Genomic DNA, 14,647 nt, shown 5'->3' on the forward strand with positions numbered 1-14,647 from the left:
ATGATGAAATTACTCAACTCTGATGCAGAGAAACACTGACAGAAACACAGCTAAATCTCATGTACACCTACAACAGATACAGTGGCCAATACAGTAAAGTTCCCTCTAACAGTCAGAAAGGACACCAGTTTGCTATTTGATATGACTGTGTTGCCCCTGTGGTGAAGCTGATGATAGATGATGAAAAGAACTCATCAGATGTTTCTTACTCAGTAGACCCCTCACAGAGCCTGAAAACTTAAACTTACACATGTGGGGGGGGAAACTAGATAACATAGTCAGAGGATGGTAGCCATCTGATCCTCCCTGAATCACCATCATTGTTCAGCTAATCCCCTCCTAGTGAGAACAGACCTGTGGCTGTGTCCAGGTCAGGTTTTAGGTGGACCGAGGTCAGATGCAGATTTGTTTGCTGGACCCTGCACCCTGCTCTCAAACAAAAAATGTTATTATTATTAAAAGTCATGTAGTTATTGGAGATTGTATACACTAACCAACTACTTTAGCTGTTGAGTGTAATGAATTACTTCAAGCAGTGGAGCCCAAACACTGCGATAACCCTTACATCCATATGTGCCAGGAGAATGCACAGAGAGACGAATCCTCACACTTAAACAGCCAGTCAGGTAGCCACGTAGGTAAAGAAATGCCACTCTGTGTTCTTTATGTAGGATGCTTTGAAAATCCACCAATATTTAACTGGCATCTGTACACAGGTATTACAATCTGATGATAGTCTTGAATCATTAGCTGTGATTGCTGTTGATCACATTGTGAATGCACAATCTAGCAAAAAATATTTTTAAAATTAAGGATAAATATAAAGAGTCCAGTAAGGGTGTGTATGCCTGTGTGCTTTTTAAAATGTAGTAGTTAGACACAGATGAATAAATGCAAGGCTACAGACAGCAGTTGGTTATCTTGGATTTAGAAAGTCACTGCTTCTGGCTAAGAAATATTTTGGCCCATAACCCCGGCAAAACTGCAACTTGTTGTTTTTACACTAGGTGTTTTGTACAAATTCAACAAATGAGATATAATGAGTTAATTGAGTCGAATTAATCTTTAGAAGTGCTGGTAGGCAGATTTTGTTACTGTGGACAGAGCCATGCCAACTCTTTCCTGACTTTATGCTAAGCTAAGCTAACAGGCAGGCTGCAAGCTGTACATTTACCAGACAGATATAAGAGTGATATTGATATTCTCATCCAACTCCAAAAAATCAAAAATCAAAGAGTATTTTCTCGAATGTCACTTGCTAAATAATTGGCACATTGCCTCCGGACATTTTGTGGTTTTAAGGGGAGTTATGTGCTATAATTATTTTTTGGCCAGATGCAGTGATTCAAAACAAAATGTAGAAAAATAGAGCAATGCTTTATAATCATAAGAATTCAGTTATTTGTGGTATAGGATTAAAAAGACGTTTGCAACTGACGTACTCATCTCCTGCATGGCTCGCCTTGTTATCAAACTTCAAAGAGACAAATTCTTCAAGTTCTGCTGTGGTAATGACTAAGTACATCTTGTTTGGGCTTGATGCCAGTCACACCAACTGCAACATAAGTGAATATGTCTGTTCCTATATCCTGGAGGAAGATTGAGTCTGTGCTGTCTGTGTTATTAAAGGCCTCAAAGCTAATTGAAATCTACTGCTTGTATTAATATTTCTCACCAGAAAACATGAACACCTGCTCCTGCTCCAGTAACCTTGATTCAGGAGCGTATGTGCTGCACTGCTTTTATTGTGTCAGCGGAGTGACCCGCATGGTAACATTACATGGTAATTGCTATTTAGTTTTGGTGATGATGTGAAATTCGATCAGTGTACAATACAGCATGAAAGAAACTGTAGCAGAACTCCACATCTCATTTGATGGAGTTTTCCTTGAAATCTTGCTGTTACACTCTAATTTAACAATCTGAAGTCACCTAGTTGGAAATGTGAATTATAGTTTGCTGGATGGGAAAAACAGCCCTTCATTTATGGGCAAAGTTCAACAGCATGTAATGTAGAGTGAGGTAAACAAATCAGTCCATTCAGTGTCTGTCTGATGTAGAGGTGGCTGAAGGACTTCCTCCTCTGAAATTTGCTCTCGGGAATCTTATCATTGAAACAAAGAGTCGGGCCAAAGTTGTGATTGTGGAGCTTTTGAATGCGGAAGATGGAGGCCGGTAGAGGAAGAACACAGCTCATTTCATGTTTAATACATTACCCCTCGTCTTTTGTGGAAACAGGGCTGAGTTAGAGCCGTATTTGAAGTCTTCTTACCTCATTAGTATTCAGTTTGCTGAGGTCTCATCTTCTGCACATCTTTGAGGAGTAAGACCCCAAAGGGGGGAGGTTTGCATGCTTCTCTGATGTTTGCAACCAGGGATTCTTTCTTGCCAACAGAATAGTCCATTGTGGTGTGAATCCATTTCCTCCGAACTCATTCACACAAACATGTGCGACACTTCAACCAAGACCTCCTGTATGAAAATCAACAGATACATTTATTTTTTTTTCCCAATCAGAGACAGTTTTATTGTCTTTGACTCTCCTCACCCTAATTTTCCTCTGATGGTCCCTCTGGCCACTCTTTGTTTCCCACCTCCCTCCACTCTTTCATCCATGTGATTACAGATGAAAGCCTATTGCTGGCTGTCGAACATTTCGCCCAAGTGACAGCCAGTTTTTTGCACCTAGCAATCAATTGCAAATGGTCTGCCACAGCCACAGGGAATCTTTTTAATGATTATACAGGAGCTGCTCCTTCACACACATCATGGAAATACACTTCAGTTTAGCTACAGTATTTCAACCACTGACTCCCTCTGAGAACATTAGGTTATAGGTAGGCAACAGCAAAAGTTTACATACAGCGAAAAAGAAAACTACTCGAAACAAGTAAACAAACTAAACAAAACAACAATTTACAGACATTAATTTCTTGCCTACATTCAATTCTACTCATTTTCACATTTGTTAGGGACTGTACAGAAATTATTAAGGGCAGGGGGAGGGAGGGACAGAAAAGGGAGAGGATATTCAAAGCCTTTATTATTGCTGAAGGGAGGTTTGCCATGCCAGATTTATTTTATTCATCCCCTGTGAGACCTAAAGTAAAATAAAGATCAAAAAGTTGCATCAAGAAGACGCCTTTGTTTGTTTCCCCAGTCAAAAGCAAATTGTAGGATCATATTGTCAGCTTTGAGAAACAGATGTGGATGTTTGCTAAATCTAGAGGAAGGTCCAAAGAAAAAAATAACACAGGGGAGGGTATGATAATAATTTTCATATGGTATCTTAATTAGGTGGCATCTTAGTGCATCAATGTGACATTGTCTTACATAAAAGGTATTACGTGCTGTGGTAATGGCATACTTTCTAACAGTGGGTGTTTGCATCTTGCTGTGAGTACAGACTTAGAGTGTGTGCAGGGAAGAATGTGCACCCTGCTTACTGTCAAAGTCAAGGCTCTCTGAGGGAAAACATGTAAGGGGATAATATATTATCTTTACGTTCAGACAAAGAATAGCTGTTTGTGCAAGGAATTGCTTGTCCATGCTGTGCAGTTATATGTTAAAGATAAATGTTGGAGGTGATAGCAGTGATTGTGGAGCAATGAAGGCGGATGTTTTCTTTGACCTTGGAGATCCATTAGTTCTTAAAGGCAACATACGATATTATAGTAGTCTTTAATTTTGTCTCAGTTTATATATTATCTCAAAAGAGAAAAACTGTTGAAAACTGTTCAAGTGTGCTATTAAAATGACAGTGACAAAAATCCCTCTAAATTCTTTTCATCTTACAACCTACTTAGAGATACACCACACGGTCCTCTGACTGTACTTCTTTCAAACAGAGCCTTGGTTTCTGTAGGAAGGATGACTATAAGTACCACCGCAAATGTGGCAGAGGTTGTAAAGTAAAAGAAAGAAAAGCGCAGAGGTTGCCTGCTACCTGCAACGATAATCTAGGTGCTGCGTCAGTATGTCACGTTTTGTCAGGAAGCTACAGTCTACCTGAAGGGATGCAAGCAACACCTAAATGATCCTCTCTGCTGCCAACATTCTGTCATCCATCCATCTATTCACCAGCAAGTTATTCACTAAAGTGTTGCATGCAAGGAAGTGGCCATTTCTTGAGCTACAATTCTCCAGGTTGTTTCCCCCAGCAGCAGCAAGGGGATCACACATTTGTCCTGGAAGGTTGTGTGGAAGCCTCATCAGCAAAAAATTGAAAGACATGCTACCCAGGGAGGTGTGATATTAGTGGACTTGTTGTGGATTTTGATGTGTGAAAATACAAACATAGTGTGAGATGTGTTGCTCCCAGTTGCCAAAGGCTTTATTGGCATCATCAGCAGGACAGGTGCACTGTATAGTTGTATGTTATACCCAATATTTGTGGAAATTGATTACGTTAAACTTTTATAGTAGTAGTAATAATCTTTGAGTAAACCTTAACTTAAATATAATACATTTAAAAAAACAGATTTAATTTCCTCATACTAAATTACATTAATGCTTATTAAAATTAAATTCCACTAATTCTTTACTCAATAAATGTAATTGTGCACAACTTATACTCCTAATACTAATCTCACTCAACAAAATTACCACTACTAAAATGTACTACTTTACTGTGTTTTGTGGAAAACTATGCATAATTTTATTCCAGCAGCAGCACTTTTACTTAAATAATATAAAAGCTTTAAATGTGGAGTTTTATGGAATCATAAGCAAATAAAGATTGATAATAAAGACTGTTTAAAATGAGAAGTTCCACACTATGCAAATTGTTAAGTCAGGTAGACAAGGTAATGGGACAATATCAGGGTATCTGCAGGTTTTGCCTGGTCAAATTTAAGACTTTTAAGACCATTATGAATGAAATTTAAGAACTATATCACAACTTAAAAAAGCAACGCACAAAGGAAATGCAGTAACAGAATGACTTGCAGAGTAAATCAATGTATTCAAATTAGGGTTGAGTGATGTCTACAAAATTGGCATGATTGGCAATGAAACACTGGGATGGACGATGACATTGATAAGCTACGTAATTAATAAGCTGGCATGCAGTGCACCTTCTGATGTGAAAAATGGATCACAGTAGAAAAATCCAGAAAAAACAAACAAAAAACTTCTGTGTCTTTTTGCCGACTTTATAAAACTTGACCTACTGCTGATGGATAAACTCAGGGGAACAGACAGGCAGACAATAACCTACACCCCAAAAGCTAAACTTGCTAAATAAGTCTACTGGGGTTGAATTCTAACCATCAGATCTAGGAAAATTCATTTGGTTAATTTTGATGCTCTCCACAGTGATTTTACATTCACCAGTGATTTGGAGGTACATGCAAATATGGAATGCATGGATTGTGGAGGATGGATTGATGCATGTAGAGGAGAAGAGTGATGGTGGAAGAAGGATGTCGTCTGGCTGGTCTGAGAGGGTGTACAGAAGACCGGGCAGAGAGAAGTGTCAGAAGTGTTTTCCCCTTGAGTTTATTTCAAGCCTCCCCAGTACCTGGATGAGACATGAGAGAACTGTGCCCTGATTGAATAGGAGGGGATGAGGGGATGAAGGGAGCAGGGATGGGGGATGATGGGATGAGGGATAAAGGGATGAGGGAAGCAGGGATGATGGGATGAAGGGATGAGGGAAGCAGAGATGAGGGATGAAGGGATGAGGGAAGCAGGGAAGAGGGGATGAAGGCATAAGGGAAGACAGGATGAGTGGATGTGTGTAGGGATGAATGAATGAAGGGAAGGTAAAGGGGGGGTGGGTCGAGCAATCTGAAACAAGCGTGCTGTTAAGCATGTACTGTTGAGCGTAGATCATTGTCTGACTTGCGTCGAGCAATCTGAACAAGTGGGGCAGGCTGTGCGGGGCGGTATATGTAGCCTTGACAGTTATTGGAGGTGTGGTTGAGGCGTGGCCCGCTCCTGACCTAAATTAACAAATTAACTTCATTTCATTGTGCAGCACCAAGCTGTTTTCTCGCCTTCTCTCGGGCGTGCTAATGACATAATCTGTGTCACTGAGACAGTCGTGACCGTCATAAGGATCGAAGAATTTGGCCGAGAGAGCGGAGCCAGGAACACGCAGCAATGCTAAGACCTTATCTCCCACTTTGAAGCGCTGGGGAACAGCAGCACGATCGTGGTGACGTTTCATTACTGTCTGGGAGGCTGAGAGGGACTCGTAACCCCTACCCCGGATGGAGGACTGTGTTGATAATTTAGGCACTGCCAAATACGTCAGCAAATTAGACCTGCTTCAGGGGTATTGGCAAGTTCCCTTAACAGACCGGGCCTCCAAAATAGCTGCGTTTGTTACTCCTGACCACTTCCTGCAGTACACCGTCATGGTGTTTGGCATGTGCAATGCACCCCCCACCTGTCAGAGAAGAGTGAACACTGTTCTGGTTGGGTTACCTAACTGTAATGCCTACTTTGACGATCTGATTATTTACACTAGCACTTGGGAAGAACACATGCAGGTCCTTGAAGAACAAGTTTTCACTCGGCTCGCTCAAGCGTCACGTACACTGAATCTAGCCAAATGTGACTTTGGGAAAGCCACTGTCACATATCTAGGGAGACAGGTGAGGCAAGGCCAAGTGCGCCCTGTGGAGGCCAAAGTCTCAGCCATAACAGATTGCCCCGTTCCGACCACTAGAAAAGGCTCTTCGTCAGTTCCTAGGCACGGCAGGTTACTACAGGAGTTTCTGTCACAAGCATTGATATTGTGGCATTGAACGTATGGGAAACACTGTGATCCACTGTTTGGCATTAAGTATTTGTTCTGACCATAAAACTTCAATTAACCATCTGGTTTGTCCAACTTTCACTCAAAAATCTTCCCTATTGTGATTTGACATTTATCATAAGAATAATGTACTAAGCACTAAGTACCAGCACCAATATTTTCCACTTTCAGCACTGATTATAGGTGTTGGCAGAAAATGTTACCAGAATGGTTAATGCTCAAAATCTTCTGGGGGAGGACCCCAAGATCCCCCATCATATATTTCCACATTTCTTGCTTTAAGCCCTGTCAATGTCATCGTCCATCCTGGTGTTTCATTGTTGACATTGTCCAATGCCAATCTTGTAGACATCACTCAACCCTAATTTGAATACATTGATTACTTTGCAAGAAGTTTTGTGACTGCATTTCCTTTGTGCGTTTCTTTTTTTTAAGTCGTGATATAGGTGTTAAATTTCATTCACAATGGTCTTAAAAAGTCTTAAATTTGACCAGGTGAAACCTGCAGAAACCCTGATACTGTCCCATTACCTCGTCTACCTGACTTAACAATTTGCATGTGGAACTTTTAAACAATCTTTATTAGCTATCTTTATTTGCTTATGATTCCATAAAACTATTTCATAAAATGATTTACGTCAAAGTGCTGCTGCTGGAATAAAATTATGCATAGTCGCTTTTTCCACAAAACACTGTAAAGTAGTAAAAGGAAATTTTATTTAGCTCAAGATTCAAGTTATTATCACTTAACACCAAAAAATCTCATTAAGAATCTGGAAATAGAGAATGTTCAACATTATTGCAAAAAAGAATGAAAACAAATTGATTATCAAAACTGTTGCTGGTTAATTATTTGATCAAGCAGTCAATTAATTTGTCTATTCAGCTTTATGCAAGATGTGTCTTATTTTGTGTCTGTTAAATGTAGAAATAACAGAAGATGTTGTGAAAAGATGATACTAATAAAGAGAAGTTGAATTGTAATAATGGAGTTTTTGAGTAATACTATCTGAAAATGGGCATTTTGTAAATTTTAAGTTTACTAGTAGTAATTTTGTTGAGTGAGTTTCCTTTAGTATTTGTCATCATTCTAGCACAATTCATTTTTTTAAGTAGATTTCCCTCAGTATAAGTTGTGCACAATTACATTTATTGATTTAAGAATAAGAGGAATTTAATTTTAATAAGCATCATTGAATCAATGTAATTTAGTATGCGGAAATTAAAGGTTTTATAAAAATGTATTATATTTAAGTTAAGGTTTACTCAAAAATATTATTACTACTACTTAAAAAGTTTGAGGTTATCAGTTTCCACAAATATTTTGAGTATTCTGAACTTATTCGGGTTTACAGTGTCCAACCTGATAAGCAAATGAACATTTCTCTATGGCAGGCAATAAACTTGCTGCTTAAATAAACCCATCAGATATTCTATCTGTGGCAGGTCATTCTTTATTAATGCTTATTATGTAGTTCAAAGGCCTATGTGTTATGTATGGAATTGAGGTAGAAAATCAAAAAGAACTCCATTTTCAAAAGAGGCAATAAAGGTAATATAGACAAATATATACAGCTTACAATTGTATCATTGCATTGCATAATGTGTATGGAAATGTTAGCAGTATAGATAGAAATAGTTTTCACATCAGGCAGGCAGGTACAGTACATAGTGTGTTTGTTCATAGTATGTGTTTTGCACATATGTCCAAAAACCAAAGTCTAAACAGGACAAGCTGGACAGTGTTTAAGCTAATCTAACTGCAGCTGCTGGCTGTAGCACTAGCAAAAATGAAGCACTTCCTTCATTGAAAAACATTAGCTGTGAACATACTTCAGGCATTTACATTGTCTTTAAAACAAACTTAGTAAGACAAATAAGTATAAAAATAATTTTATGCTGTTTACTTTTAAAATAAACCAGTAAATGATGTATTAAACTTACATGGGGAAGAAAGCAGCACTCTGTCTTTGGCTACGTTCAGACTGCAGGCCAATGTGACCCAAAATTTTTTTGGAATCTGATCTTTTCCAGTCCGGATTTAGGCCACTTCCATATGTAGTCCAAATCCAATCCAGATCGGATCTTTTTAAATGCGACCTGAGTCTGGATTCTCAGGTCGCATTTGATGCGACTTTGACGTCACACTGTAGAGGGGGCTGCGCTGAACGAAAAAGCTCCACAAAATTTTAACAAGTTACTTTTTTCTTATTAATCCTTTAAAAAGTTTGAATGATTGTGTTTTTTTAATATAGTTAAGTAGCGTTATAGCTACTAGCTAGCTCAGGGCTGTATTTCTTTTAATTCTAGAGAATGTATGGAATACTATAGGGTAGTACATAATAAGCAAGAGCATAGGTTTTCCTTTAGCAATGGAGGAGCCACTTATTTAGAGGGGGGGTCTGTGGGTCCTCCCCCAGCAAATGTTTTGCATTAAACACTCAATTTCCTACATTCTGCTGAAATTTTCTGCACCAATTCCTTTCTTTTCTGCATCAATTTATGGTGGACATGTTTTTATCTAAGCTATGTCAACAGAAACACAAAACTCAGACAGTAGATGACAATTTAAAATATCAAAAATATACTTCAGTAGATGGCTTTCAAACATTCTGTATTTACATTTATTCATTTAGCTGATGCTTTTATCCAAATTGCTATTTATGTCAGATGTCGCACGCCTCTGAAACAACTAGGGGTTAAGTGTCAGTTGCTCAGGGACACATTGGTGGATCACCACCAATTCATTTTTTATTTCTTTTTCTTTCATGATTTAGTCTTCCATCCCCTTTGTGTCTTTGTTTGTGGAAGTTCCTCTTTAAATGATAAATTAATTCATTTTAATTCAGTTAGAGACTCCTGGACTGAATGTTCAAAACATTTTGCATCTATTCCACATATCTATGTACATCTCCAGAAAGATTTTTATGAGAATAACGTCATCATTTAATCACAGTTCACAATATTTTTCAAAATCTCCCCGCCGTATAATCTGCTGTTCATTACTTGCTCTGCTGATATGATAGAATCCCAAACAGACAGACACAGAACTCGTTTGGGACTGTATAGATGAGACCTGTGCAAAACAAAACTAACTGAAAACACTTCACCACAAATCCTCAGCAGCTCTGTGCAGCTCACTCTCCCAACAGAGCAACACTGTGCTTCAGATTATACATTTTTATATTGCAAAACTCTACCAGCTACGTTACCTCACAAACTGTAAATCATTGGGGGAGAGAGCAGGTTTGATTAATTCCTGCCACAGCGTCTGCCAATGTCGCATCAGCTGGCCGGAGTGTAATCACGCCTGGTCGAGGCTATCAGTTATAGGCTTCATTAGTTTTTCCAATATGTGAGCTGTATGATGTATGGCGTGAGGGCGTGTGAAAAGTGTCAATTGCGTGAGTCTCACTCTCAATGAGTGAGAGTTGGCAGCTCTGAGTTAGCTAATATAGCTAGCGATATACACTCGATAAACACTGGATGGATTGTCGTGACATGTGGTACAAATATTCACAGCACTGTGAAATGTTAGCATGCTAACATTAGCATTTAGCTAAAGTAAAGCTTCACAGACCCTATAGTTGTTTTGATTAAGCTGGTAACAGTTTCCCAAGACATAGCAAATCATTGTTATGGAGGCTAAAAATGACTTATCTGACTTTGCCTATTACACTGTTATTACTTATTTGCGTGCTGACCATATGCATTGCATTGTATTATACATTTTATTATGTGCTATTTTAAATGTTAACAAGCTGCTGTTAGTGTTAACTATCAAACAGACAACCATTCTTTGACAATATTGTTCAGAGTTAACTGCTCTAGTTCTGTCATGGCACATTTTTTCACCTTTGACTATCTTCTATTACAGATGATACAGATAGATTTTGCTTGCCTACCTGCAAACTGTGTCAATAATTGCATACGGGAAATGTATTATCTGAAAAAGGTAAAGTTCATGTCTTTGTTTTATAGGTCAAATCTGTGAGCTATTAGCGTGAGATACATTTATAAAATTGTCATGCTGCGGCCAGCTAGGGGCCATTTTTTGTGAAACTAATTATCATGAATTACTATTGTAAAAGCTATGTTCGACCTCCCAGATGTGATCACGTCATTGTCATTCAAATCATGTCTGATGAGTTTGTGTGGGAGAACAAATGGCTCTATGTCTGATGATGAGCAGGCATGTGTCTGTGTGTAGGATGCAGAATATGTGATAATGGTATTTATTTTAGATGCAAAATTATGTGTAATTATGATGTGATGTCCCACCTACATCTTTATCCACATTGTACAACAATACCATATTTAACATGTCAGAACAATCTCACGCAATCTGTTACAACTGGAAAAACTGATTTACTGTGATCAGAAATTGGGAGCATCATGCTAACCTTCCTTAATTGTGCTCAAATGATTTTAGCTTCATTTAAAGCCACCAGCGATTACGCTGGACTCCCACGTTGGTTTCAAACACGGCGGAGGTGGACAGCATCACCTAATTATTCAAAGCACATAGCAACTGACACACAAATGTGACGAGATCAATGTTGCGCTGTGCTAATTTTCACAGTAAGGTTGTGTGGTGAAGGTCTTGTAGCATGTTGTGGCAATTAATGTCACTGCTGCAGTGAGAGTCAATGCCAAGGACAAAACAACTCACAGAGTCATCATTAACATTAGAGATTTCATTAGATGTAATGAGGTGAATCAGATGTTTTATTATATCTATTTTATATGTCAGCTCATTTTCTTATGATCTTTGTGAGACATTAAGAACAGGTGCTGGGCTTTATTATCCTAAACAAAGAATCCTCTAATATTAAGAAATGCACATACACATAAAAACTGAATTTGTATGAGACCCCAGGTAACTAAATACATTACTTAAGGGTGTCTTTACAGGTTCCTAGGGAGAAAAGTACAAACATCTAGTGGGGATTTTTTGTTTGTGAAATGATGCTATAAAGTCCCAATCTGCCAATTTGAGTTCTTCACAGCAAACACTATTACCATGGGCCAAGCGGGGCAATACAATCTGTTCCACAGGAAGGTTTAAAGGGAAATACTATCAACTGTGAACTCCAGCTGCTGTGCAGCACCTCTGTCTGGAACGAGATCAGAGGATTCACACAGTCAAGAGATTACAAATGTCTAGAATTAGGAGAGATATTTCAAAAAGGAATTGGTGAAAATAAGAAGACTTGGTGGGAGGACTTAGAGACATTCCATTTTTCTCTTTTAAAAACATGTGTGCACGGCTAATGCACAATGCACACAACATGGAAACGAAAAGAAGTGGTAGTAGCTTCCAAAGAAGCTTGTAAATTTCCATCAGCTCTGCTCTGTTGATGCTTGCACTACTTGCTTTTCTAACCCAAACATGTCATACAATATGTATTACAATATCTGCAAGTGCATTTGCTTGTTTTGTTCTTCAAGTAACATGAAAAATAGCCCCAAAGCCTGATGCTTAACAGTTCTTAAAATCATTTATGTGGTTGAGGCAGGTGGTTCGATTCATCTCTGATGATGCAAAATGATGATGATTGATGAAGTGTCCAAAATACACATTTTGGGACGTCTGCCTTTACATGCATATGAAGGTTAATGACATACCATTCTTTATCCACAAGGTTTAGGAGTGTGTTCAAGGGAATTTTTGACACAGATGTTGGACGAGAAGGCCTTGCTCACAATCTCCACTCTAATTCATCCCAAAGGTGTTCTGTCGGGTTGAGGTCAGGACACTGTGCAGGCCAGTCAAACTTGCTCATCTATGTCTTTATGGACCTTGCTTTGTGCACTGTTGCGCAGTCATGTTGGAACAGGAAGGGTCCATCCCCAAACTGTTTCCACAAATTTAGGAGCATGTAATTGTCCAAAATGTCTTGGTATGCTGAAGCATTAACAGTTCCTTTCACTGGAACTATGGGACCAAGCCCGACCTCTGAAAAACAACCCCACACCATACCATACCTCACTAAACTTTACACACACAATGCACAGTGCAGTCAGGCAAGTACCGTTCTCCTGGCAACTGCCAAACCCAGACTGCCAGACAGAGAAGCTTGATTTGTCACTCCAGAGACCACGTCTCCACTGCTCCAGTGTCCAGTGGCGGTGTGCTTTACACCACTGTATCCTACACTTTGCACACTGATTTTATTTTATTATTATTTTATTAGTGTGTTATGGTATTATTGTATAAGTAACAAATTGCTCGTATGTGTACACATACCTGGCAATAAAACTCATTCTTATTCTGATTCTGATTCTGATAATATCACTAACAGCTGACAGTGGAATATTTAGTTGTGAGGAAATTTCATGAATGGACTTGAACAGGTGGCAACCTATCACGGTACCACACTTGAATTCACTGAGCTCTTGAGAGCACAAACGTTTGTAGAAGCAGTCTGCATGCCTAGATGCTTGATTTTATACATCTGTGGCCATGGAAGTAATTGGAATACCTGAATTCAATAACTCGGAGGGGTGTCCCAGTACATTTGACAATATAGTGTATCAATTTAATGCTCACTGTAGAGTAAACTAATAAGTGCAGTAAATAACTGATTTTGGGCACAGCTTGACGTAAAAGTAGTTATGGTTTACTGTGTTAAAATTGCATACAATATATCAGTCTATAAGTGTTTTGTCTTAATATTGTATGAAGCTCATGGGCAAGACCAGGTATATGCTCCCATCATGAAAATGTGCTAGCTACATTTATATGTTTCTGAACCTGCATCTCAATGACAGAGTCAGGGAACAGGAGCACAAAACATGAAAATGCAGTCTTTAAACATAACAGCTACTTGTAGTCTGACGTCAGGGTCAATGTGCAACTGAATCGATATATGAACTGTGAGTTCACAGACAAATCAATAAAGCATCAACATCTGCAAAACCATTACATTCATGCTGGATAATTAAGGATTTGGCTATAATTATGATAAATTCTTTGGGAAAACACCTTACCTTTGTTTACGTATCATCAATAAGAGCTTCTTCTCTCAAATGGTTTGTTCTGATCAGACAGTCTATTTATTGGATGGACCCCATTCATTATCCTGATGCCAGGCTGCAAAACATTTACAGTTTGTCTGAGTAGAACCATAATGCTGCTACTACTGCTGTATTAAAGCCCAGTGCTATGTGAGAATGGACAACGCATTCTCACTCCAAACTGACCAACATTTTGGTCAGTTGCCGTACGCTTCAAACGATTATGCTGTAAGTACCCCCTAGTATCACTTCTGCACATGCAAGGCTCCATGGTCAAGTTAGCAATACAATGTGAAACGGTCACAGTTTAGGCACTAAAACTACTTGGTTAGGTTTAGGAAAAGATCATGGTTTGGGTTAAAACAAGTATAAAATAAGTAAGTTCCTTACGTAACTTCAGTTAAAAACAAGTTAATATTGACTGTTGGTTTTACACAGGAAATGAACAGTGATTTCCTGGGTGAAAGTCCTGTGTCTTTTTACCTTCTCATTTGCCGCCTTGGCTTTGATTTCTTTCCCACCCTTTTCTGCTCCCATGATCCTCCTCCTTCATCACACTCTAGTGGAGGTGGTGATCGGCATAAGCACAAGAGGACACTGCTGAGACAAATGAGAGGGAGAATCCTGCTGCAGCTGCCTGCTTCACACTTCTGAGTCTACGCACACATACACACACACACACACACACACACACACACATCACCTGTCTGCAGTACATTGTTTATGATGTCTTTGCCCATTGCAGCCCAATCTTTCTGCACAAACAAGATCCATGGTGAGTTAAGGTTAAGTTATTTTTGGCATCTAAACTACAGTTTTATGTTTGTATTTGAATGAGATCAAGGCAGTGCACAGTTCCTG

At 38.9% G+C, this 14,647-nt stretch overlaps 1 protein-coding gene across 1 annotated transcript in view; it reads right to left on the reverse strand.

The window, feature by feature from the left end:
* The window catches only part of opn3 (opsin 3), a 32,002-nt gene extending 17,562 nt beyond the window's left edge, over positions 1 to 14,440 (reverse strand). Inside the window, exons 1-3 of the mRNA XM_038737015.1 lie at positions 14,270 to 14,440; positions 13,760 to 13,862; positions 2,273 to 2,472 (exon numbers count right to left, since the gene is read on the reverse strand). The gene's annotated coding sequence lies outside the window, so the exon portion shown is untranslated. The remainder of the gene's footprint in view (positions 1 to 2,272; positions 2,473 to 13,759; positions 13,863 to 14,269) is intronic.
* Positions 14,441 to 14,647: the final 207 nt, after the last annotated feature.

This window comes from Micropterus salmoides, unplaced genomic scaffold, assembly GCF_014851395.1.
Source record: "Micropterus salmoides isolate LMB-PRFRI ecotype aquatic unplaced genomic scaffold, ASM1485139v1 Ms_hic_scaffold_22, whole genome shotgun sequence".
NCBI classification, from domain to species: Eukaryota; Metazoa; Chordata; class Actinopteri; order Centrarchiformes; family Centrarchidae; genus Micropterus; species Micropterus salmoides.